This window comes from Schistocerca americana, chromosome 4 (assembly GCF_021461395.2).
Source record: "Schistocerca americana isolate TAMUIC-IGC-003095 chromosome 4, iqSchAmer2.1, whole genome shotgun sequence".
Taxonomy (NCBI): Eukaryota; Metazoa; Arthropoda; class Insecta; order Orthoptera; family Acrididae; genus Schistocerca; species Schistocerca americana.
The window spans coordinates 300,922,184-300,948,946 of NC_060122.1; the positions used below are offsets into that span (position 1 = coordinate 300,922,184).

General features: G+C 43.7%; 1 protein-coding gene across 1 annotated transcript in view; it reads left to right on the forward strand.

Annotated features, from left to right (window-relative positions):
- LOC124612283 (protein GDAP2 homolog) overlaps positions 1-26,763 on the forward strand; it is a 678,155-nt gene that overhangs the window by 236,390 nt on the left and 415,002 nt on the right. Inside the window, exon 4 of the mRNA XM_047140390.1 lies at positions 8,927-8,964. The gene's annotated coding sequence lies outside the window, so the exon portion shown is untranslated. The remainder of the gene's footprint in view (positions 1-8,926; positions 8,965-26,763) is intronic.

Below are 26,763 nucleotides of genomic sequence, written 5' to 3' on the forward strand. Positions count from 1 at the left end.
GTGTGTGTGTGTGTGTGTGTGTGTGTGTGTGCGTGCGTGCGTGTAATGAAATGAGAAATAATAGAGCCGGACGTAGGATTTGGGATCCAAACACAAGAAAAAGGAAGTGAATCGACCATTTGTTGTGGCAGTTTGGCAACGGCAAACAGTTCGGGCGTGACGTTAAGCGCTCTGATTGGAGGAAGACACCTCCAACATGTGAAGTGTCAGCTATTAAGTAATTTTAATGGTTCAAATGGCTCTGAGCACTATGGGACCTCTGAGGTCATCAGTCCCCTAGAACTTAGAACTACTTAAACCTAACTAACCTAAGGACATCACACACATCCATGCCCGAGGCAGGATTCGAACCTGGGACCGTAGCGGTCGCGCGGATCCAGACTGTAGCGCCTAGAACCGCTTGGCCACTCTGGCCGGCTAATTGTAATCAACCTATATGGTATGTACAACAGAATTTGAAAAGTAAACGTTTCAATTAAGATCCCATATAATTGGACTCATTTCGTTTATGTATTGCGTTAACAAGAAATGCAGTACAGCTTCAGAACGTTACACGTTTCAATTTACTGTACACACGCACTTGTTAAATTAGACGTTCCTTGAGTGTCCTTGTATTTGGTATAATTCTGCACTCGTCGCTGCAGTCAGTTAATAAACTTCAGGACATCCACAGATCGTCTCGTAAATTCTCTGATCGATTGAGTCCTTGTCCCCAAATGTGGGGTCTTGCCCACTCTTCTCGTATAGGGTGCCTAAAGGATGCTGCGTTCTCGGAATACACTCCTGGAAATTGAAATAAGAACACCGTGAATTCATTGTCCCAGGAAGAGGAAACTTTATTGACACATTCCTGGGGTCAGATACATCACATGATCACACTGGCAGAACCACAGGCACATAGACACTGGCAACAGAGCATGCACAATGTCGGCACTAGTACAGTGTATATCCACCTTTCGCAGCAATGCAGGCTGCTATTCTCCCATGGAGACGATCGTAGAGATGCTGGATGTAGTCCTGTGGAACGGCTTGCCATGCCATTTCCACCTGGCGCCTCAGTTGGACCAGCGTTCGTGCTGGACGTGCAGACCGCGTGAGACGACGCTTCATCCAGTCCCAAACATGCTCAATGGGGGACAGATCCGGAGATCTTGCTGGCCAGGGTAGTTGACTTACACCTTCTAGAGCACGTTGGGTGGCACGGGATACATGCGGACGTGCATTGTCCTGTTGGAACAGCAAGTTCCCTTGCCGGTCTAGGAATGGTAGAACGATGGGTTCGATGACGGTTTGGATGTACCGTGCACTATTCAGTGTCCCCTCGACGATCACCAGTGGTGTACGGCCAGTGTAGGAGATCGCTCCCCACACCATGATGCCGGGTGTTGGCCCTGTGTGCCTCGGTCGTATGCAGTCCTGATTGTGGCGCTCACCTGCACGGCGCCAAACACGCATACGACCATCATTGGCACCAAGGCAGAAGCGACTCTCATCGCTGAAGACGACACGTCTCCATTCGTCCCTCCATTCACGCCTGTCGCGACACCACTGGAGGCGGGCTGCACGATGTTGGGGCGTGAGCGGAAGATGGCCTAACGGTGTGCGGGACCGTAGCCCAGCTTCATGGAGACGGTTGCGAATGGTCCTCGCCGATACCCCAGGAGCAAGTGTCCCTAATTTGCTGGGAAGTGGCGGTGCGGTCCCCTACGGCACTGCGTAGGATCCTACGGTCTTGGCGTGCATCCGTGCGTCGCTGCGGTCCGGTCCCAGGTCGACGGGCACGTGCACCTTCCGCCGACCACTGGCGACAACATCGATGTACTGTGGAGACCTCACGCCCCACGTGTTGAGCAATTCGGCGGTACGTCCACCCGGCCTCCCGCATGCCCACTATACGCCCTCGCTCAAAGTCCGTCAACTGCACATACGGTTCACGTCCACGCTGTCGCGGCATGCTACCAGTGTTAAAGACTGCGATGGAGCTCCGTATGCCACGGCAAACTGGCTGACACTGACGGCGGCGGTTCACAAATGCTGCGCAGCTAGCGCCATTCGAAGGCCAACACCGCGGTTCCTGGTGTGTCCGCTGTGCCGTGCGTGTGATCATTGCTTGTACAGCCCTCTCGCAGTGTCCGGAGCAAGTATGGTGGGTCTGACACACCGGTGTCAATGTGTTCTTTTTTCCATTTCCAGGAGCGTATATCTTTATTCTTCTCTTGCTGCCGGGTTTGACACTCTAGCAGCAGGTCCGTTCATCTCGTTGCCGGGCGTGAACTTGGTTGCCCACTCCACTTACGAGCGGGTATGCCGGCGCCTGCACCGACGCATGGGATCTCGTGGCGAGCTCGCGGATGCGTCGCTTCAGCGTTGGGATTCCCGAGACATCGCGTAGCTGCCTCATGCTGAAATCTCGGGGCAGATGCAGCGCCAGCCGGAAGGCTTTACTTTACACTGTTTGCAGTGTCTTCGGTCGTTTTTGCCACCTTTCCCCCATCACGGCCGCGTACTCCAGCATTGGCCTGATGAGTGCCAGGTACAGCGTGATGCCGCAGTGTGTGAGCAGAGTTGTCGTGGGACTGAATAGGGGGTGCAACAAGCGCATCCTTCCGAACGCTTGGCCCCTCACCTACCGGATACGTGGTCCCCAGATGAGGCTTCAGTCCAAGGTGACGCCGAGGTATTTACCAGTGAGAAACCACGAAATGGGGCCTCTCATGACCCGCACTTGCAGCAGCGCATTTGGAGCCCGCCTGCGCCTAAATACCATCGCTTGGCTTTTTGCTGCATTGAACTTGAGCCGCCATTTGGTGGCTCATGCTCCGATCTGCGCCCACATAGTGCGCTTGCAGGGCGTAGTATCGTCGGCGCAGAGCTCAAATTGAGCTCTCGGCGCGTCGCCAGTGCACAAGGAATACAGTAGGGGGCCGAGCACGGACCCCTGTGGTATTCCCGCTCGAATGTCGCGCCCTATTGACAACTCGCCATCAGTTCCCACATGCAATGTGCGCTCACTCAGGTACGCAGTCGAGCGTGCGACAAGGGTACCCCCAATAACAGCAGCTTGTACGGGAGACTATCGTGCCGTACACTTTATTTATTTAATCGTATGGCTAGGACTCCCCGTCGGGCAGACCGTTCGTGCGAGTGCCAGTCTTTCAATTTGACGCCACTTCGTCGACCTGCAGTCGATGAGGATGATGATGATGACAGCACAACACCCATTCGCTGCGCGGAGAAGATTCTCCGACCCAGCCGGGAATCGAACCCGGACACAGAGGATTGACAATCCGTCACGCTGACCATTCAGCTACTGGGGGTGGACGTGCCATACACTGCCGAAGACTTTTAAGATGTCAAGGAGTACCGCTCTAAGCTACTCGTGACGTTCCAGATCTGCCATCGCTTGCCCCACCAGTCGCAGAAGCTGGTGCTGAGTCGAGTGATCGCGGCGGAAGCCAAACTGTTCGTCAAGAAGCAGGCTGTCACTGGCGTGACGGTGCAGAAGTTTGACGTATATCCTCTCGAAGATTTTAGAGAGGAAACGCAGGAGGCCGAGCTCAAATTCCCTCGCGTTACATATACAGGAGGAGCGGGCCGCTTACAAAACGCTTATTGATTTCTACACTGGCAAAGGCGTAATTGTCAAGCGTTCGCTTGACGAAGGATTCAATCACTCGCCGCTATCAAGCTCGCACACCTATCAACTACCTGAATTTTTCCTCGAAGGGGGCTTGGCTACTTCCTTTTCAATGCAAAAAGAGCACCTTCCTATCTACAAAACAGTGCCCACAGAAATTTTTCAAAATGTCAAAATTTAGTTTTGACGACTTACACGAGACCCTTTAAAAATTCCCACTCCTGGTGTCATCGGCTTGTAGGACTTCAGACTTGGCACAGATTCGTCATCGAGACTGCTTTAGACAAGATCAATTTTTACCTTCGACCGAAATTGATAATAGATAATCTACAGTGATATGATCAGAATCTCAGACGACCACGATTAACTCAAAAAACACTACTCCGATTAAAAACGCCACTAGTCTCTTGAATATAATGTCTAACTCATTCAGGGATGGTTTAAAGCCCAAGTGGCACATGCGGCGGCGTGGCCCACCGAATTCAGAGGGGACGCCAGAGGCGCCTCTAGTGCAAGAATTATACAGAGGGTGTAGGTCATTAGCGTTAGATTTACTTCCAAAGGAACGGCAACAGACCGTTGATGGAAGAATGGCAGAGGGCGGGGGAGGCAAGTTCGGAGCAGGACTCAAATGTCTATCTGCCTTCGCGTTACAGATTACGTGAATGGTAAGCTATTGATGAAAGATCTACAGTGAAACTTTTCAATACTTTACGTTTGAATGTAGATTTAAGTGGAGACTTAACGTTTACGAAAAATTACGTAAGTAAATTTCGTTGAATGATAAATGAAATAGCACCATGTATAACATTAGAAAATATAACGTCCAGATGAATATTAAACATTGCGTCAGTGAGAGTTACCTCCCGTAGCTTGCCACGAGTAGAGTAGTGTGGTCGATGCACAGTGACCAGTTTCCGTCCAAAGCACTGGGCGAGTTCTTCCGTTGGTTCGGAAGGGGAGGCCAACAGTGTTAGCCCCCTTTCGGCCTGTCGACGATTGCAGAATCGAGGCGCATGACCTGTAGTCTTTCTCAAACAATTTGATAGAAACTTTTGGGTAAAAAAATCATTTTTGCTTTACTTGTAGCTTTGTATATCAGCTTCATGAAGATGTGCCCATCATTTCAATAATGGTCGTAGTTATTGTCATATTTGTATGGAAGCAAGACATTCGAAAAAGTTGCAATTTAAAATAAGGGTCGCTATGATGTTGCGTTTGATGCATATTACAATACATGATATGGTGCTACGTAAGAATTTTAGCTAATATGTTGAATTTTTCTGTAAACTTGTGTATAGGTCTCTATCTGTGACCAGTGTCCATAAAATTGATTCGATGTACCACACCCATTTGCGATCGCGGGCGCCAGCAGTGAAATATCCACAAAGTCCCTCATATTTCATAAACGGTTTGAGATAGCGAAATGAGATTGTGGCAAATGATAGCACTCAGAGAGGAGAGTATTTTGCCGTATGGTTATTACGCACAACTTCATTATCTACCGTGTTTTTCCACTGACTAGAGACTTTTTCTATGAAAGAATTTAATTTTTAAGGGCCATCGATAATTGGTGAAAATAGAAATGCTGTAGATTTTGGAACAACATAACAAAAGACATTACACTTTATTTTTGTACCGAGGATATATTTCTTCATAAGCTAGTGACCTTACATTTCTTCAGTTCCTCACTTAATATAATTAATAAACTACTGTTTCAGAATTCTCTCGCAATTGCCTCTGCACATATGTTAGTGAGGTGACCTGTGTAAACTCTGCTGTGTTTTGGCAAAGAAGCAAATTTTAACATGGCAAGGTAAAAGAAGCAAATCTTATCATGGCAGCAAGAGAAATCTATAGATATTACTCGAAATTCGCCAGTCATGACACTTATCTGCAAGTTACAAATGGTTAACAAGCCAGATGAAAATAAATCTCTGCGTTTGTTGCATTTTCAACGGAATTTTTTACAGACATTAATCAAAGCAGAGATGATGGATCTTTTTTAATGATCCCCATGCAAGTGTGGGTGTGGAGGGGCTCCGCTTAATGTTTACAAAAATGCGAGCGTAGGCTTGAGATTAGAACGGCACTTTCCCTGCAGCGCTCGGCACTACCCTGCCAGTTAACCCCGCCCTAACGCATTTCCCAATGTACCCTGCCGAGTGCGCTTTTATCGGCCACAATGTTAGAATATCAAGCGAGATAGTACAATGGTTCGCACACTGGACTCGTAATCAGAACAACTGTGATCCAAATACTTGACCTGTTATAATGATTAGGTTTTCAGTGGATCCATTACTTTGCTTCAAGCGCATACCGAAATGTTACGGCTACTTTTTTTTTCTCCTCCCGTCTCCGTCAGTGGATGATGGGTGGGGGGGGGGGGGGGGGGTTGGGGGGAGGGGGGAGGAATGGTTTTGAAATCTTCATTTATCATGCCAATTTTGAATATGCTCCGTTCACCCTAAATCACTTCAGACTAAAATAGATAGGCCATGGCCTGTGATTCCCATTATCTTATACAGACTGAGCTATTTCTCTGTACCTAATAACTTTACTGTCGATACCATGCGAGGTGGCTCAGTCATGAGGCACTGGACTCATATTCAGGACGGCGGCGGTCTTCCAGATTTACATTTTCCATAGTTTCCATAAATCGCTTAAGGGAATCTTCTGGGAATCTCATGGCCGATTTCTTTCCTCATTCCTTCCCTGCCCGAGATCAACCCTTTGAAGCCTGAATAAATTTATTCACGGAAGAGAAAAATTAAAAATTATGTCGCTCTATAAGTACTCGAAACGTCAGGAGCTGACAGCACTTTCTGAAGCGTTGGTAGCTTCGTGTAGAATCTGTACCTACCGGCACTGACTTCGAAAACAGTTACCCTTCCACTGATTACTGCCGCAATGGTGTGATGCGATTCCGCGACGTCCGGCCTTACGGGTTTCTCAGTCTCTAATGACCTCATAATCGAAATGAGATTAAATCCCAATTTTTCTCGATTATCTTCTTCTCAGTATCGACGAAACACTAAATGACTAAAACCATACCTAATACCTATGTACATATCTTTGAATTATAGTTCTGCTCAGGCGTATTGGGGCGGGTGGCTGTTATTGCACTGTTGCCAGATCGTGTGTCAGTAGTCACTTGCACCTCTGTTACTCGTAATACTTTCTGCGTTGGTCAAAACCAATGTAATTACTTTTTTGTGGAGAAATGTTGATTTAGACTGTCAGTCATATCGTTATGGAGCAATGATGTTTACATTATTTGAATTTAAAAGCATTTCGACATATGTATTCCCAGGTATCTGCACATTTCTAGTAATTTATTGATTCTGCATTTACAGCTGCCACCAACTTATTAAAAGTCCGTCATCAACCGGCACTATGTAGGTCTCATTCGCCATCCTTCATTTGACATCCTCTTTCCACAAAGGCCTTCAAGAAACTTCTCTCTGCATTAAGCTCTCCAGCTACACACAACTGTGTTGCACATGATACTTTTCTGATGTCATCTAGACAGTAGGACTGTTGATATTTTTAAAAATATCGGGGATCCGATATATCGATATCTAAACGATATCGTTATCGGCTCAACACATTTCGAAAAAGTATCGCTCTGTCGACGGAGAAAAATGAGGTAACGGCCTACAGAAATATCGGCTGCATATTGTAAATATATTGTCTCTTTTGGAGCCGTATATTTAAGTATTGATTTATTACTAGATGTTCTGTAAATCAACACGCTAGCAGTTTGCTTATCCCCCTCAGAGCAAGAAATGAAAGGAAAAAGATACACGTTTACGCTTGGCGATAACCACTTTGCTAGACCGAGCGAGGTGGCGCAGTGGTGAGCACACTGGACTCGCATTCGGGAGGACGACGGTTCAATCCCGTCTCCGGCCATCCTGATTTAGGTTTTCCGTGATTTCCCTAAATCGTTTCAGGCGAATGCCGAGATGGTTCCTTTGAAAGGGCACGGCCGATTTCCTTCCCAATCCTCCCTAACCCGAGCTTTTGCTCCGTCTCTAATGACCTCGTTGTCGACGGGACGTTAAACACTAACCACCACCACCACCACTTTGCTAACAATGGTAACTGCAGGCGAGTGGCTCAATGAAACTTGTCCGATGGCTATGTCGTTCGGTTGTGTCACATACCGGATTTTTCTGGACCACTTTGTGTCCCTGTTTTTTCACTTCTGTCTACGTCAGCGACCTAGCAGTTGCAGTGACAAAATTTCGTGCTGAAGTTAAACGTTGCAGTTTCCCGCACACGTGTCGAACGATTTTGCCATTTAGATTTTTGCTCATCGGTTTTAGAAACTGTTTTTGAAGAATGCCGACGTGAAGAAATAGCACACTAGCTACATTGAAATTGTTTTCTTTAAAGCAATTGGTGTGCTATTTCTTCACATCGGATATCTTGTTATTCCAATCACACCGACACCCCCCAGTGAAATAGGACTGCTTCTTTGTGCCATCTATATTTGCTTCACACATTCAACCAAAAAACACTGAACGTTATGAAAACTTGAAAAATAGTAAGGCTCCTTCACACAGTGAAAGTAAAATCATGTTCTGCTACAACTTCAAAAGAACAACATCAAAAATTTATAGAAAATTGCGAAAAAATATAAGATAAAATAAAATTATTGGCCCTCAATATTGTTGTTTTGATATCGAAATATCGGTGGATGTAATGTCACAGGTGTATATCGATACCTTTTAGGAAAAGTATCGATTCATCGATATCTTGTCAACTACTCTACTACACAGTATCGTTAGGTCCCTCGTGAGAAACTGAAGCGAAGTATTTGAGGACTATTGCTTTAGCCATTGACAAAGATTTGCTTGAGATATGTATGTAAAGCGTTCATCTACTGATCTTCGAAGCATTGCAGAAAATATGTTGACATGAAGTGAAGTTTCGTGTATTAGCTACGGTCTTCATTCACTTCTAAACTCACTAATACGGTACTATGTTTCTTCTTTGACTAGGGGGTGACCAAGCAAAGCACTTACCGGCATTCTCTTTACCATGGGAGTGAACTCTCTTAAGCCATATAGACTGCGCGGAAAGTAGGTATTTAAGGAAAAGAACGCGTGAATATAGTTTCGTGTGCCTCGGGCATGGATGTGTGTGATGTCCTTAGGTTAGTTAGGTTTAAGTAGTTCTAAGTTCTAGGGGACTGATGACCTCAGATGTTAAGTCCCATAGTGCTCAGAGCCATTTGAAAGCCATAGTTTCGTGAATACTGACATAGTCTCTCTATTTCAGAGTTCCAAGGACAGCCGGTTTCCCGTGACGGGGGAAAGGTAAGGAAAATTATTTATTTCGTACTATGAAACCAATACCTCTAGCATAAATATAGCAATGAGGCTGACCTTTCTTAGTTCTGTGGCCACGCAGTCTTTCGTGTAGCAGAAATCTGGGATCGTCAATGTGGTACCAAACGGCTTTGTTAGCCAGTGCAGAGTCCGTGACAACTGCAGCAGAAGCTCTGTTTTTGCAGTCCGATCTCTATAACACAAAAAGTAGATTCCCTTACAGGCTACGAATATATCTTGAACGATAACCAGCTTCACCAACACAGGGAAGTTTTTCGGGATAAATCCAGCATTAATATTTCTGGGTGATGTTATTTATTTTTGTACATATTATTCAAGGGTGCCCATACGATGGTTTGTACCGGGGGGTGTGGTGGTGGGGGGAGGGGGTGGGGAGAATAGCTAGACCTGGGTGTGCCGTATTTTTAATAGTTTGGAACACGAATGGTGACTAGTAAGTAGCCATAAAGGAGTTCTAGTTCCGACCTTGTTAAAAACCTGCATAATGACCACTTCTAAATCATTTTCTTAAAAAAAAAAAAAAACACGAGACTACATTGTATTTTATCGTTTCCCTGAGACTGAGAGATGCGGCGGGGAGGAGGGACGGTGCGGCACCAGGCCCCCTCCTCCCCCCCCCCCCCCCCCCCCCCCCATCACCCCATGTATGGGCGCCCATGTACTTATTCAGTTATTGTTGCAGTTCGAATGTGGTTGGCTATCGATAGTCGGAACGCGATAGCAGCTCAAACAATATCCTGATGTTGATCGAATAAGATAAGCATGTCGCTGACTACCAACAATGGGCTACAGGGTAGCAATGTTGGAGCTTCCAGCGTTCGTAGTGCTGTATTTCGTTATAGGATATGATACGGTGTAGGCGGAGCTTCCAGCGTTCGTAGTGCTGTATTTCGTTATAGGATATTTTTTCTGTTGTAAAGATCTGATGATTTGATTAATGATTGAACAGAGCATGATAGAACCGGGTTGCAAATATGACTACACTTTCGAGTACACATACGCGATTGTAAAAGAGCAAGGTATGATTATCTACTTGTCCTTACCCAATTCATGATATCAATTTTCTTCCTTTTCTGATTTCGTTTATCAAAAATGCATAGGCCTAAGCTACAGAAAACGACAAAATTCGTATCTGCCCAATACACCATTAAATTCATTACTAACAGCGTGATTTACCAAATGCTGATGACAATAGTATCTTTAGTCCTTATGGAGACTTTTATTTGAAGCAATAATCTGGATTTACTATATGCAGAAACCACATTAACGTCAGGATTCAACGGTGTCAATACTGAAATAGCTTGTTTGGAAGACAGCGTTTTGCTCCTTCAGTCAAAGATTTAATTGTGGCTGGAAACCTAGTATTTGAAAAGATATTCGTATTCGAAGTTTTCGTGTTCCAGGGTGTTTCAGTCTTAGAACGTAATTCTTTCCAAAAATTTGTGCCATTGTTTTGTAGACCTGACTAGTCCGTTTCTGAAAATGTATTCTTTCACCAAAAATAACGTGTTACTTTGTTAATTATTCAAGTTAGATGAATTCACTTTCTCGACAATTTGTAGCGAGCATTGAGAATCCCCGTGCACATCAAAAACTTCAGTCGCATATAGTAGCATTTATGATTTTGTCTTCTTCTAATTACATAAATATTAGTTAAGCTGATTTCACTACCTGTTTTATCTTTGTCCCTTTGAATGTTCCTGCTCTTAGCATTTTGCCAGTTTTTAATGTCTGTTATAGCCATGACCCCGTGGTCTAGGGGCAGCCGGCACGGTAGCTCAGCGTGTTCGGTCAGAGAGCCGGTTGGCCTCTGTAATAAAAAACTGAGTGGAACGATCAACCACCGAACTTGAACAGGCTGTCTTGCGACGTCCGCAACGACCAAACACAACGATCAATAACGAACAAAAAAAGGGGGAAGGGGGTAGCGTCTTTGATTCATAATCAAAACGTCTTCGGTCCCGGGTTCGATCCCCGCCACTGCCTAAATTTTGATAAATAATCAGCATTGGTGGCCGAAGACTTCCGGCATAAGAAGTCAGCCTCATTCCTCCAACGGCCTTGTCAAAGAGGGCGGAGGAGCGGATAGAGGTTCAGGGCACTCTCTTGTCCTAGGGGTGGGAAATTGCCCCTAAAGGCGGAAGAATCAGCAATGATCAACGACATGAGGATGCAGAAGGCAATGGAAACCACTGCATTAAAGACACGTAACGTGTATCCACAGGACTTGTGGCCTGTAATTGAAGAAGTGTCATGATGATCTCTCCATTGGCGAAAGATTCCGGAATAGTCCCCCATTCGTATCTCCGGGAGGGGACTGCCAAGGGGGAGGTTACCATGAGAAAAAATTGAATAATCAACGAAAGGATAACGTTCTACGAGTCGGGGCGTGGGATGTCAGAAGCATGAACGTGGTAGGGAAACTAGAAAATCTGAAAAGGGAAATGCAAAGGCTCAATCTAGATATAGTAGGGGTCAGTGAAGTGAAGTGGAAGGAAGACAAGGATTTCTGGTCAGATGAGTATCGGGTAATATCAACAGCAGCGGAAAATGATATAACAGGTGTAGGATTCGTTATGAATAGGAAGGTAGGGCAGAGGGTGTGTTACTGTGAACAGTTCAGTGACCGGGTTGTTCTAATCAGAATCGACAGCAGACCAACACCGACAACGATGGTTTTGGTATACATGCCGACGTCACAAGCTGAAGACGAACAGATAGAGAAAGTGTATGAGGATATTGAAAGGGTAATGCAGTATGTAAAGGGGGACGAAAATCTAATAGTCATGGGCGACTGGAATGCAGTTGTAGGGGAAGGAGTAGAAGAAAAGGTTACAGGAGAATATGGCCTTGGGACAAGGAATGAAAGAGGAAAAAGACTAATTGAGTTGTGTAACAAGTTTCAGCTAGTAATAGCGAATACCCTGTTCAAGAATCACAAGAGGAGGAGGTATACTTGGAAAAGGCCGGGAGATACGGGAAGATTTCAATTAGATTACATCATGGTCAAACAGAGATTCCGAAATCAGATACTGGATTGTAAGGCATACCCAGGAGCAGATATAAACTCAGGTCACAATGTAGTAGTGATGAAGAGTAGGCTGAAGTACCTGACATTAGTCAGGAAGAATCAATACGCAAAGAAGTGGGATACGGAAGTACTAAGGAATGACGAGATACGTTTGAAGTTCTCTAACGCTATAGAAATAGCAATAAGAAATAGCGCAGTAGGCAGTACAGTTGAAGAGGAATGGACATCTCTAAAAAGGGCCATCACAGAAGTTGGGAAGGAAAACATAGGTACAAAGAAGGTAGCTGCGAAGAAACCATGGGTAACACAAGAAATACTTCAGTTGATTGATGAAAGGAGGAAGTACAAACGTGTTCCGGGAAAATCAGGAATACAGAAATACAAGTCGCTGAGGAATGAAATAAATAGGAAGTGCAAGGAAACTAAGACGAAATGGCTGCAGGAAAAATGTGAAGACATCGAAAAATATATGACTGTCGGAAGGACAGACTCAGCATACAGGAAAGTCAAAACAACCTTTGGTGACATTATAAGCAACGGTTGTAACATTAAGAATGCAACGGGAATTCCACTGTTAAATGCAGAGGAGAGAGCAGACAGGTGGAAAGAATACATTGAAAGCCTCTATGATGGTGAAGATTTGTCTGACGTGATAGAAGAAGAAACAGGAGTCGATTTAGAAGAGATAGGGGATCCAGTATCAGAATCGGAATTTAAAAGAGCTTTGGAGGACTTACGGTCAAATAAGGCAGAAGGGATAGATAACATTCCATCAGAATTTCTAAAATCATTGGGGGAAGTGGCAACAAAACGACTATTCACGTTGGTGTGTAGAATATATGAGTCTGGAGACATACCATCTGACTTTCGGAAAAGCATCATCCACACAATTCCGAAGACGGCATGAGCTGACAAGTGCGAGAATTATCGCACAATCAGCTTAACAGCTCATGCATCGAAGCTGCTTACAAGAATAATATACGGAAGAATGGAAAAGAAAATTGAGAATGCGCTAGGTGACGATCAGTTTGGCTTTAGGAAAAGTAAAGGGACGGGAGAGGCAATTCTGACGTTACGGCTAATAATGGAAGCAAGGCTAAAGAAAAATCAAGACACTTTCATAGGATTTGTCGACCTGGAAAAAGCGTTCGACAACATAAAATGGTACAAGCTGTTCGAGATTCTGAAAAAAGTAGGGGTAAGCTATAGGGAGGGACGGGTCACATACAATATGTACAACAACCAAGAGGGAATAATGAGAGTGGATGATCGAGAACGAAGTGCTCGTATTAAGAAGGGTGTAAGACAAGGCTGTAGCCTTTCGCCCCTACTCTTCAATCTGTACATCGAGGAAGCAATGATGGAAATAAAAGAAAGGTTCAGGAGTGGAATTAAAATACAAGGTGAAAGGATATCAATGATACGATTCGCTGATGACATTGCTATCCTGAGTGAAAGTGAAGAAGAATTAAATGATCTGCTGAACGGAATGAACGGTCTAATGAGTACACAGTATGGTTTGAGAGTAAATCGGGGAAAGACGAAGGTAATGAGAAGTAGTAGAAATGAGAACAGCGAGAAACTTAACATCAGGATTGATGGTCACGAAGTCAATGAAGTTAAGGAATTCTGCTACCTAGGCAGTAAAATAACCAATGACGGACGGAGCAAGGAGGACATCAAAAGCAGACTCGCTATGGCAAAAAGGCATTTCTGGCCAAGAGAAGTCTACTAATATGAAATACCGGTCTTAATTTGAGGAAGAAATTTCTGAGGATGTACGTCTGGAGTACAGCATTGTATAGTAGTGAAACATGGACTGTGGGAAAACCGGAACAGAACAGAATCAAAGCATTTGAGATGTGGTGCTATAGACGAATGTTGAAAATTAGGTGGACTGATAAGGTAAGGAATGAGAAGGTTCTACGCAGAATCGGAGAGGAAAGGAATATGTGGAAAACGCTGATAAGGAGAAGGGACAGGGTGATAGGACATCTGCTAAGACATGAGGGAATGACTTCCATGGTACTAGAGGGAGCTGTAGAGGGCAAAAACTGTAGAGGAAGACAGAGATTGGAATACGTCAAGCAAATAATTGAGGACGTAGGTTGCAAGTGCTACTCTGAGATGAAGAGGTTAGCACAGGAAAGGAATTCGTGGCGGGCCGCATCAAACCAGTCAGTAGACTGATGACCAAAAAAATAATAATATCCGCGCCTATAAATAGGTGTCGCGCACATAGTCAGTCTGTCAGTCTAGGTTCCATCATACCATCATAAAGTTTTCAGTCAGTGGTGGGCTAGCATTCAAACACTTCAGACACTACCGTATGTTATTCGTTTTATTGAAGTATTCAGTGTTCCATAATTAAAATGTAAAATTAGTATGTCTGTTGCGATTACATATTCAAAGTTTATAGCTGTTACCTCACAATCTGCTAGTGAATTTCTAAAATGTACAGTTAGTTCGTTGATATTTGCCACTCCCGAAATTTGGAAACTTCTTCAAGCAGATAGAGTTTACTGACTTCTGTTAAAATCTTGAGTCTCCTGTAGCTAACAAAACTGGTCGTCGAACTAAACTGTGCATTAATAAATGCGAAGAGAAATGAAAACCAGTTTCTTTTGTGTTGTGCATCTCATTTAATAACAGTTTGCCACCGTCCGTAACGACAGGAACAAGATTATAACAGAAATTCTATCAGACAGAGGCATATGAACCAGGTCGGTACCAGTTTTAATGGTTCCTCGTGCCGCACAAGTGTTGTGTGCTTCACTGTGAATCTTGGCGAGACGCTGGGAAACAAATGAACAAATAAAATAACATTCGGGACGTAAATATTACTGTTCTTGTATTACAATCTTCATTATCCATTTCATTAGGTAGCAGTAGTTTATTTGACGATGAATAATAGGGGGGAAGAATACTACGGACCGCGAGGGGCGTCGTACCAGCAGTCAGTCAATATGCACGTTTTCGCCTCTGACTATTGATAATGGATTTATCTGAAACATGTCTGGGTATCCACAAATATCGTGCTCATGTTGTCTTTTGCTTTTTGAGGTCTCTCTTCAGCAATCACAATTTCACAAGTAATACGGCAGTTATGCCATCTTTTGCAGTAGTATAAAGTCGTATTTGGACCAAACGCATTTCGCTTTACTTAAAAGCATAATCGGTGGCTGTTGTGTACACAGTTCCTCATAGTCAGCGCGTACACAACTTTCCCACTAGAGCGCGCCCCACTAAGCACAACAGCGCAGGCGCAGCGCTCGTCCATCTCCGCATTACGAGATGGCGCTGCCTTAGAGACGGACCAAATTCTGCTTCCTCCGATCCGCGTATTAATATGTAACGCAGCCAATGAGATTGCTGCTAACGTAGAACCTTTTCCCCTCGCGGATCACACTCGCACAGTGATACCTGAACGCGCGAGGTATTATAACGAGTGCACAGACCTCCGATTAGTCAGTCCGCATTTGTCTACACCAGTCTGTACCAGTCTGCATTAGTCTGTACCAGTCTATAGTCAAGTTTCAGTCTGCACCTAATAAGATTATCATATTCAAGTACATAGCCATGAAGATAAATGTATAGACACTTTGTCAAGTATCAGAGATATGTGAGAATAAGATTAACGTACCAAGACCAAAGGAACTTCAGATTGTCAATTGTAAATAGCATCCAGAATCAAGTTACGTAATGTTTATGCATGTTATTATTTTAATAAATGTGTGTGAAAATTAATCAAGTTCTGTTTAAAGTTGTTCACCGTCAATCTGCTACTCTAAGCGTGCAAGTGGCATTTCTATCGTCTGACCTAACGACAGAAGATAAACACGCCACAATAAGACCACGAGACATATTACTGACACTCGCCTACTTCGTTAGAGTGACAAGTCAAATAATCTGATAGTGTGTGGACGGAAGGTCTTACAGTAAGCACACCACAGTGGCGTTTGTAACAATCATAGTTTTTTCATAAATTGGTTGAACGAGATCACAAACAGTTCGCATGTTTAAAATTACTAGTTTTTGGTACTAACATTTTTTGGCTTTAATTATTTCCGTGTGCGGCTAGTACAGCGCAGTGTTAAAAATCGTACATCTGTGTGTAGGATGCTTTTAAATAAATCGAAACGCGTCTGGTTCAAATAAGACTCTTCAGTCGCAAAAGACGACACAACAGTCATATTACTTATAAAATACTGGTGCACCTATGTAGTGTTTGTGAAGATGTCATTCATAAAACACAGCGTTAGATTTTCCTTTCTTGAGTCGTCACTCTTCTGATTGGTTTGATGCGGCCTGCCACGAATTCATCTTCTGTGCCAACCTCATCTCTCAGAGTAGCACTTCGAACCTACGATCTCAATTACTTGCTGGCTGTATTCCAACCTCTGTCTTCCTCTACAGTTTTTACCCTCTACAGCTCCCTGTAGTACCATCAAAGGTATTCCGTAATGTCTTATGTCCCTTCTTCTTGTTAGTGTTTCCGATTTAATCCTTTCCTCTCCGATCCTGCGCAGAACCACCTCATCCCTTACATTATCAGTCCACCTAACTTTTCAACATTCGTCTGCAGCACTACATCTCAAATGCTTCAATTCTCTTCTGTTCCGGTTTTCCCTCAGTCCATGTTTAACTACCATACAATGCTGCGCTCCAAACTTACATCCTCAAAAATTTCTTCCTCAGATGTTTGATACTAATAGGCTTCTCTTGCCCAGGAATGCCCTTTTTGCCAGTGCTTATCTGTGTTTGATGTCCTCCTTGCTCCATCTGTCATTGGTTATTCCTTAACTTCGTGTACTTCTGACCATCAATCCTCATGTTAAGTTTCTCGCTGTTCTTATTTCTGTTACTTCTCATTACTTTCATCTTTCTTCGATTTATTCTTATTCCATATTCTGTACTCATTACACTGTTTATTCCACGCAGCAGATCCTGTAATTCTTCTCTCTTTCATTCATGATAGCATGATAGCATCAGCGAATCATATCACTGGTATTCTTTCACCTTGAATTTTAATTTTACTCCTGAACCTTTCCTTTATTTCCATCATTGCTTCTTCGATGTGTAGACTGATCACTAACGGTGAAAGACTACATTCCCGTCACACACTCTTCAATCTGAGCGCTTCGTTTTTGATCTTCCACTCTTATTATTCCCTCTGGGTTCCTGTACATTTTTGTATCCCGCCTGGAAGGCGGCGCATGGGTCTGCTCCTGTGATCTGCAAAATAGGCCGAATGAAGGAAGCGAGTAGGAGCAGGAGAGGTAAAGCACTTCGGTACTGCATGTAAAGTAAAAGCACATTTAATATAGAATATTAGTAAATGACATGGACTTAACTTAGGCTTGATGAGCACGTGGGTGCGAAGCTGTTCATTTATAAAAGCTAACAGTACTATTAGTTAAACTATCACTGAAGGAACAAAGGAAAAGTCTGTAATGGCAATAAAATTGTCATTTTATTTGGTTGCAGGTACTTTGTCAGGCCTTCAGCCATGTATTAATATTGTCTGTTTTATGTTTAGTGTATGGCCTTCAGCCGAACTTCATAACAACTTTAAGATTAGGCCTTCAGCCATGTTTCATTGAAAATTCTTGTTCTGTATTTAGGCTTTCAGCCGCGTTTGTTGCAGAATTTGTGGCTTTAATATATAAATCCTTGTCTGTGTGGTTTCTCTTTAATTATCTTGAATTCTTGAAACGGCCTTCAGCCGTGTTCTGTAGATGTATATCTTAAGGTTGTCTACAATTATTCGTGAGTAATTGATTGGGCCTTCAGCCAACAAGATACTTCAAGTTTTCTTAAGATGTTTTTCTGTTGTACTGTGTAAAAGCTTATCTTTAAAGTCTCTCTTTTATTATGTAAAGTATGTAAAGAATTTTTTTTTAATCGGGCTTTCAGTCGAAGAATTAACATGAATTATCCTAAATACGGCCTTTAACCGGAATTTGTAAATGCTTAGCTTTTAAAGAACTTTCTTAGCTGATCTGAAATATTATGTCGGCCTTTAGCTGAGAAGATGTTTTAATTTTACTTAAGTAAGGCCTTCAGCCGTTACTCTAAATCCTGTTGTTTTAAAAGCAATAATTTAAAATTATTTTGGAGAAATTACTTGGGTCCTCAGCCGCGAAATGATCTTTGTTGTTTTAAAGAGAAAACTGTCCATTGATTTGAGGAATAAAGTTGTGTGTATTCTTGTATGACTTACAGTAATTGACCTTGGCCCCTTTCCACAAACTGGTCCGCTCTGTCCTGCGAAACCAGATTTCATGGAGGGTGCAGCAAGAATGCAGTTCGTTCTTGTACGGTGTATGAGGGTCATTGAATAATTAAAGAGACAAATTGGTCTGGAGAAAAAAGCGTTTATTTTTACAAAACAATAATTTTTCTACTTTTCAACTTAGTCCCGTCGAACATTTATGCACTTGTTCCAACGGGCTACAAGCTTTTTTACTCCGACTGCAAATAACTCTTTATATTGATATTTGAACCAGTTTCCCACAAACTTTTTCATGTCCTTGTCCTGGAACCTCTTCCCACGTAATGCCTCCTTCAGTGCACCACACAAATGGAAATCACTTGGTGCTAAATCAGGACTGTAAGGGCAGTGTGCGATTTGCAGGGGGGGATGGGAGGGATTCCCCCCCCCCCCCCCCCCCACTGCACCAGACCATCCCCTCCTCTGGTTTTAGTTTATGCATCCCAACCTGGGATGTTTATTTCCCACGCACTGGAGTAAAACTTTACATATAATTTAAATTTGCGGAGCCGAACACTGAAAGTTTTTAATACAGTCTTACTATTAATACTATTAATATGTTTGCTTATTAATTTTGAAGAAGTGTTATGTAATAGATAAGCATTTCAAAACATTTAGAACTAAATGACAAGACGACGCACGCCACATTTCCGTAACATACCACAATGTTGCAAGACGTCGTCCCAGCGTAAACGAGGCTTTAGAGCCAGCTCTGTATTGTATGGTGGATGTGATGTGTTGCGTACGAAACTAAAACCTGCATTCAGATCCAAACGTCGCGGAAAACTGTGAAGAGGTGTGATCCTGTAGCAAGATAACGATCGCCCACATTCTGCCAAACGGACAGCCGACGCAATAAAGGAGTTGAGATTCGAGGTGCTGGAACATCCACCATACAGTCCAGACCTGGCTCCAAGCGATTTTCACATGTTTGGACCCTTAACGGAAGCACTACAGTAAAGAAGATTTGAAAGTGATGAAGACGTCATTGCTGCGGTGCAAAATTGGTTACAGATGCAACCTAAAAACGTATTTTCTGATGAAATAAAAAAAAAAACCTAGTAAAACGTCTGGAAAACTGCATTGAAGTCTAGGGATGTTACGTAGAAAAATGACGCATGTTTCAGTTTTCTATCATCAGAATAAGTACAGCTTTTCACAAATGTACCTTTACTTTTTGGATTCCCGTCGTCTACCTGTACGTAGATGATTTTGTAAATAAGCTTTACCTATAATGTATTTTTAAAGATATAACAAGGGATGGCTTTTCTGATAGTGCATACGCTTGAATAGTGAGTTTCGGCATTAACATCTATTTATAAATAACTGTTTAACCATGGGTAACGCCACGGTCCAAGCTAGTAACATATGTAATTATACTAACCCCCTAAGACATCCCCCCCCCCCCCCCCACTGGTAAAAGCACAAATCGCACACTGTGTAAGGGGGATGAGGCACTACTTCCCAGCCCATTTTGTCGATGATTTCACGACTTAGTTGAGCAATATGAGGTTGTGCGTTGTCTTGCTGGTAAATCACACCTCTCCTCTGAGATCCACGACGTCTCTCTCTCTCATGGCTGTCTTCATCTTCTTTAAAAGCAAATCGGAGTAGTATTGGCTGCTCATTGTACGCTGCTCTTCAAGATAATCACAAAAAACTGGACCTTCAGCATCGCGAAACACCGTCATCATGACTTTTCCTGCTGATGTCTGCCTCATTCGCCGGCCTGGGTGGCCGTGCGGTTCTAGGCGCTTCAGTCCGGAACCGCGCCGCTGCTACGGTCGCAGGTTCGAATCCTACTTCGAGCATGGATGTGTGTGATGTCCTTAGGTTAGTTAGGTTTAAGTAGTTCTAAGTTCTAGGGGACTGATGACCTCAGAAGTTAAGTCCCATAGTGCTCAGAGCCATTTGAACCGCCCCACCTGGGGTGGGAGATTTTCTCCCCTCAGGGACTGGATGTTGTGCTGTCCTCATCACCACTGTCAACGCGCAGGTCGCCCAATGTGGCGTCGCACTCAGTAAGACCTGCACTTGGCGGCCGAACCTCCCGCCTGGGAACTCCCGGCCACTGACGCGGTATGATCATTTCCATTTTCCTGCAGATGCTCGGGTTTTGAATTTTTTCTTAACTGGTGAGTTGGTGTGCTTCCACGCCATGCTTTGCGTTTTTGATTCTGGCCCATAATAGTGAATCCAAGTTTCATCACAAGTTAAAATTTTATTGAGGAAGTGCTCACCTTCTCTGTCATAACGTTCGTTTAGCTCTGTGCACACTCTCAACCTTGTTTCCTTGTGTAGCCGCGTCAACTCCTTTGGACCCATCTCTTACATGTTTTGCAGTACTTCACCTTGTTGGACATAATGTTATGAACTGTAACAGTACTAACTTGAAACTTATCAACTATCATTTTCACAGTCACACGGCGATCGGCACGAATAACGTCATCAATTCGGCTTTCAAGTGAGGGAGTTGAAACTGCAACTGGTCGGCCAGAACGGTGTTCGTCAGTCACTGAGTAGCGACCAGTTTTGGACTGCTCTAGCCAATTGTAAAAATTTGCACGATTCATACAATCTACACCGTAATCTTTAGATATTCTACAGTATATATTCACTGATTTCTCGCCTTCAGCAAGTATAAAACGAATAACAGAACGTTGTCCAACTAATGTGGACATTTCAAGCGGACTTGCCATCTTGAAATGTATTTTGGAGGTTATAATCGAAACAATGTTGGTACACCAGCTGATCAGAGCTCATCCCAGTGATGCCAAATTAGAGCCATAAATGTACCAAACTTGTTCTGCTAACAGTTTTCTCCCCAGACCAATTTGTCTCTTTAATTATTGAATGACCCTCGTATGTGGCAAGATATCCCAAAAGACGTCAACGTTCTCGACAATTATGTCTTTACCTCTGCAATTAGTTTCGTCATAGTGGTAATGAACACACAGACAACGTAGCAGAAGGCAACAAGTGACGACAGAAGAGGGGGAAAATTAATAATCTCGCTGGTGTTGCAGTTGATCCACAAGCTAGCTCCCGCGCAATAGTACAAGGAAGTGGCATGAGTCAGCCAAGTGTCCTACGCTTTCTCCATCGATATAGGTTCCAGTTCCACCCCTGTCATATCTGTCTCTCCATCAAGAGTTGGTTGGAAACGATTATGAGAATCGTGTTAAGTTCTGTACGTGGGCATTAAGACAAGATATTCCAGATGTATCTTGGTTAGTGATGAAGCCACATTTACCAATCATGGCCAGGTAAACCGCCGAAACACACACTATTGGTCTGTTGATCTGGCTTCGTCAGGTGGAACGTCAGCGTCCATGGAGTGTAAACGAGTGTTGTGAGTTGGTGAACCCTAGGCTCGCAAGCCCGTTTTTCATAGACGGAACACTGAACGTGCACAAGTATCGCAGCCTCCTAACAGATCATCTTCCACGGAGGAAACCATGGTATCAATATGATGAGTGTCCACAGCATGTCTTCACGAATTGTTTCCAAATCGTTAGACTGGATGCACGGGATCTGTACTTTGGCCTCTCGGTACCCCGGATTTGACGCCTGTAGATATTTTTCTGGGGGGAAAGCTGAAAGACGCCGTCTACAAAGAAATGCCAACTACTCCCAATGATATACTATAATGCGTTACTGCAGCCTGCTCAGACACCTCCGTTGAAATGACACCACGTGTGCAGCACTCGGTCCATACCAGACTGGAAGCGTGTATTGCCTCTGCCGATGGTCATTTTGAACAAAACCAGTGATGGTCAGTTGTCTCGTTACTGATCAGAATCCACATAACTAGTGTATGCACTTGTGTTGTATTCTGATGTGTGTTGTATTCTGATGTGTGCTGAAAAACAATACGCAATAGATAGCTTCATCTTCCTTGTACGAGGTGCATTCAAGTTCTAAGGCCTCCGATTTTTTTTCTAATTAACTACTCACCCGAAATCGATGAAACTGGCGTTACTTCTCGACGTAATCGCCCTGCAGACGTACACATTTTTCACAACGCTGACGTCATGATTCCATGGCAGCGGCGAAGGCTTCTTTAGGAGTCTGTTTTGACCACTGGAAAATCGCTGAGGCAATAGCAGCACGGCTGCTGAATGTGCGGCCATGGAGAGTGTCTTTCGTTGTTGGAAAAAGCCAAAAGTCACTAGGAGCCAGGTCAGGTGAGTAGGGAGCATGAGGAATCACTTCAAAGTTGTTATCACGAAGAAACTGTTGCGTAACGTTAGCTCGATGTGCGGGTGCGTTGTCTTGGTGAAACAGCACACGCGCAGCCCTTCCCGGACGTTTTTGTTGCAGTGCAGGAAGGAATTTGTTCTTCAAAACATTTTCGTAGGATGCACCTGTTACCGTAGTGCCCTTTGGAACACAATGGGTAAGGATTACGCCCTCGCTGTCCCAGAACATGGACACCATCATTTTTTCAGCACTGGCAGTTACCCGAAATTTTTTTGGTCGCAGTGAATCTGTGTGCTTCCATTGAGCTGACTGGCGCTTTGTTTCTGGATTGAAAAATGGCATCCACGTCTCATCCATTGTCACAACCGACGAAAAGAAAGTCCCATTCATGCTGTCGTTGCATGTCAACATTGCTTGGCAACATGCCACGCGGGCAGCCGTGTGGTCGTCCGTCAGCATTCGTGGCACCCACCTGGATGACACTTTTCGCATTTTCAGGTCGTCATGTAGGATTGTGTGCACAGAACCCACAGAAATGCCAACTCTGGAGGCGATCTGTTCAGCAGTCATTCGGCGATCCCCTCATTCGGCGATCCCCCAAAACAATTCTCTCCACTTTCTCGATCATGTCGTCAGACCGGCTTGTGCGAGCCCGAGGTTGTTTTGGTTTGTTGTCACACGATGTTCTGCCTTCATTAAACTGTCGCACCCACGAGCGCACTTTCGACACATCCACAACTCCATCACCACATGTCTCCTTCAACTGTCGATGAATTTCAATTGGTTTCACACCACGAAAATTCAGAAAACGAATGATTGCACGCTGTTCAAGTAAGGAAAACGTCGCCATTTTAAGTATTTAAAACAGTTCTCATTCTCGCCGCTGGCGGTAAAATTCCATCTGCCGTATGGTGCTGCCATCTCTGGGACGCATTGACAATGATCGCGGCCTCATTTTAAAACAATGCGCATGTTTCTAACTCTTTCCAGTCTGGAGAAAAAAAAATCGGAGGCCTTAGAACTTGAATGCACCTCGTACTACATTATTCTTTTGACATTTTCCATCTCAATATTATTTAAATATATGTTTTTAAAATATATTGTTTCCTTATGTTTGCGGCGGGGTCAGGGATTTTCTCTGCCTCGTGATGGCTGGGTGTTGTGTGCTGTCCTTAGGTTAGTTAGGTTTAAGTAGTTCTAAGTTCTAGGGGACTGATGACCATAGATGTTAAGTCCCATAGTGCTCAGAGCCATTTGAACCATTTGAGCCTTATGTTTGCTAATCACTAATAACCTTAGCACCGCATCTTCCATCGAAATAAGAGAGTGGTTACAACATGGTGCGTGCTGGCAGGCCACACACACACGATCTTTCGCCCATACAGCCTGTTATGAAAGAATTGAATATTCTCTTTTAATTGTTTTGTGCTTCCGTCTGGTACCAGATTTTGACCTGAACGATTCTAAGTTCAATATGGCAACTACTTAGAACGCTTTGTTTTTATGTGGCGCTGACAGATTTAATCGTATTGAATAAAATCACCACACTGATTAACTACGAAGAGCTCGTCCTTCTTGCAGCCGCCAGTAAAAGAAAAAAACTTATCCAATAAATTAAATATGTATAGCTAACACCGTGCAGCTAAAGCTTGAGTATATTCTGTCTGTCTACTAGCGAGAGATGAGAAAGGGATTCGTTCATTAAAAATCGATGACGTCGCATCGGCTGGAAGCGAAGAACAGTGCAAACACTTGGGTTTCCTGAATTAATGAAGACTGACGTTAATGAAGGCTGACAGAGGATTAAGCCCCCTCTCTTCGTCGATATTTCGCGGAGAGGCACTAGTGGACAGCCGGTAGTGTCGTATATTATGTCATTTACTGTAGCTCGTGCGTGGTAAGATGGGATTTCGTTTCAAAATAAAGGAGACAACACTGTATGAACTATTATCTTTCTTCTCATGTCTTGGAAGCAATGCTGTCGGAATGTCTAGAGAGATCCTTTACGTGACGGACGGCGTCTTCCTGGGAATATTCCCATTTATTAACTTCTCGTGGGTGGGATTCACAGTCATATAATATTTCTGAAAAGACATCATAGTCGCCGTTGACTTATACAGTCAACGGCGACTATGATGTCTTTTAAGAAATTCCCATTTATGTTTGTTGAACGTTCCCGTGAAAAACTAAATAAATCTTTTACGAATCACGTAGCTCATCTTTGAATATTTTTTGCCTCTGCCTTAATCAAACTAAATGGAGATGCTACATTAACTAGTTACCACTCCAGAACTAATCGGATGATAGTTTCTTAAGTTGCCTTTTTTGCCGATTCTTTCGTTAGGATCCTTCCAACGAATCCTTGACAGGGAATTACGTGTTAACTAGATTTATGTCGTCGTTGCATTGAGCTACAACAGTGGCGCAGAGTTACAATAAATATTATTGTTCTTCTTGACTGCATACGTTTGTAAAATTGTGACCGGTGTTGGTTCCACAGAACCATTTTCAGATACGAGCACGTAGGCTAAAACCGTAAATTCGCTTACAACAGCTGACGGTTTACTCTTGGAGCTGACATATTTACACCTGAACACAAACGATGGCGCAAAAGTCTGAAATACTAAACGCCTTTTTCCGAAACTGTTTCACAGATGAATGTCGCACTATATTTCCTCCTGTGAATCCTCGCACGAACGACAAAATGACAACATCAAAATAAGTGACAATGCGATTGAAAAACATCAGAGGAAAGGCCACTGGACCTATCTGGATACAAGTTTGGTTCTGCACGGAGTATGTGAAAGAAGTTGCTATTCTTCTATCAGAAGCATGCCGTACTTCTGTAGGAGAGCGAAGCGTTTCTGATTACTGGGGAAAAAGCGCATGTCATAGCCATTTTCGAGAAGAGTCGTCGAACAGACGCACAAATCTGTAGGCCTATATATCTGACGTCGATGCACGGAACTGTAGGACTATACCTCTGACGTCGGTTTGTTGTAGAATTATGGAACAGGTTTAATGCTCACTTGTTATGACATTTCCTGAGGCTGAAAATATCTTCTGTATGAACTGACATGGTTTCTGGACACACTGATCGTGTGAAACTTATCTCGCTTTATTCGTCCACGAGACGCAGAAATCAGTAGATACAGGAGCCCACGTAGATGCCGGAATGCGTTGGCTACAGTTCCGCACTGCTGTCGAATGAGCAAAATATGGGCGCACGGAATAGCAGACCAACTGTGTTATCACATATAACGTAGCAGAATACGTTGAAAATTCCGTGACGCTTTTCGCGGCTGATACTGTCGTATGCAGAGGAGACGCGATGCTAGAAAAATTGTAGCGAAATACAGGAAGACCTGCAGAGGGTGGATAGTTGGTACTGGGAATGGCAATTTACCCCCAAAATAACAAGTCTAACGTATTGGCAGAAAGTCGCTTTGTATATGATTGCAAAACTAGAGAACAATCACAGGAAGCGGTCACTACCATAACAAATCTGGGAGTGTGCATACGGAGGTATTTGAAGTGGAACAACAACATAAAATTAATCGCGCTTAAGGCAGATTCCAGACTGGTATTCATTGGAAGACTCCTCAAGAAATGTAGTCTATCAACAAAAAATGGTTCAAATGGCTCTGAGCACTGTGGGACTTAACTTCTGAGGTCATCAGTCCCCTAGAATTTAGAACTACTTAAACCTAATTAACCTAAGGACATCACACACATCCATGCCGGAGGCAGGATTCGAACCTGCGACCGTAGCGGTCGCGCGGTTCCAGACTGTAGCGCCTAGAACCGATCGGCCACTCCGGCCGGCAGTATAACAACAGAGGAAGTGGCTTACAAAACACAGGTTTGAACGATACTTGAAATTGCTCGTCATTATGGGATCCGTACCAGATAGGACTGATATAGGAAACAGAAAAGATTCAAACAAGATCAGCATGTTTCCTAACAGGTTTATTTAGTAAGCGCGAAAGCGTCTCTCAGATATTCAGCCAATTCCAGAGGCAGATGCTGCAAGAGAGGCGTTCTCCATCACGGTATGGTCTACTGTTAAATTTCAGAGAGCGTACGCCCTTGAAAAATCCACCAATGTATTGCTTCGTCCTACGTATATCTCACGAAAAGGCCATGAAGATGAAATCAGAGAGATTCGAGCTCACACTGAGGCTTACCAGCAATCATTCTTCCCTCGAACCATACGCTACTGGAACAGGTAAAAGGGGAAGTGACACAGGTGGCACGC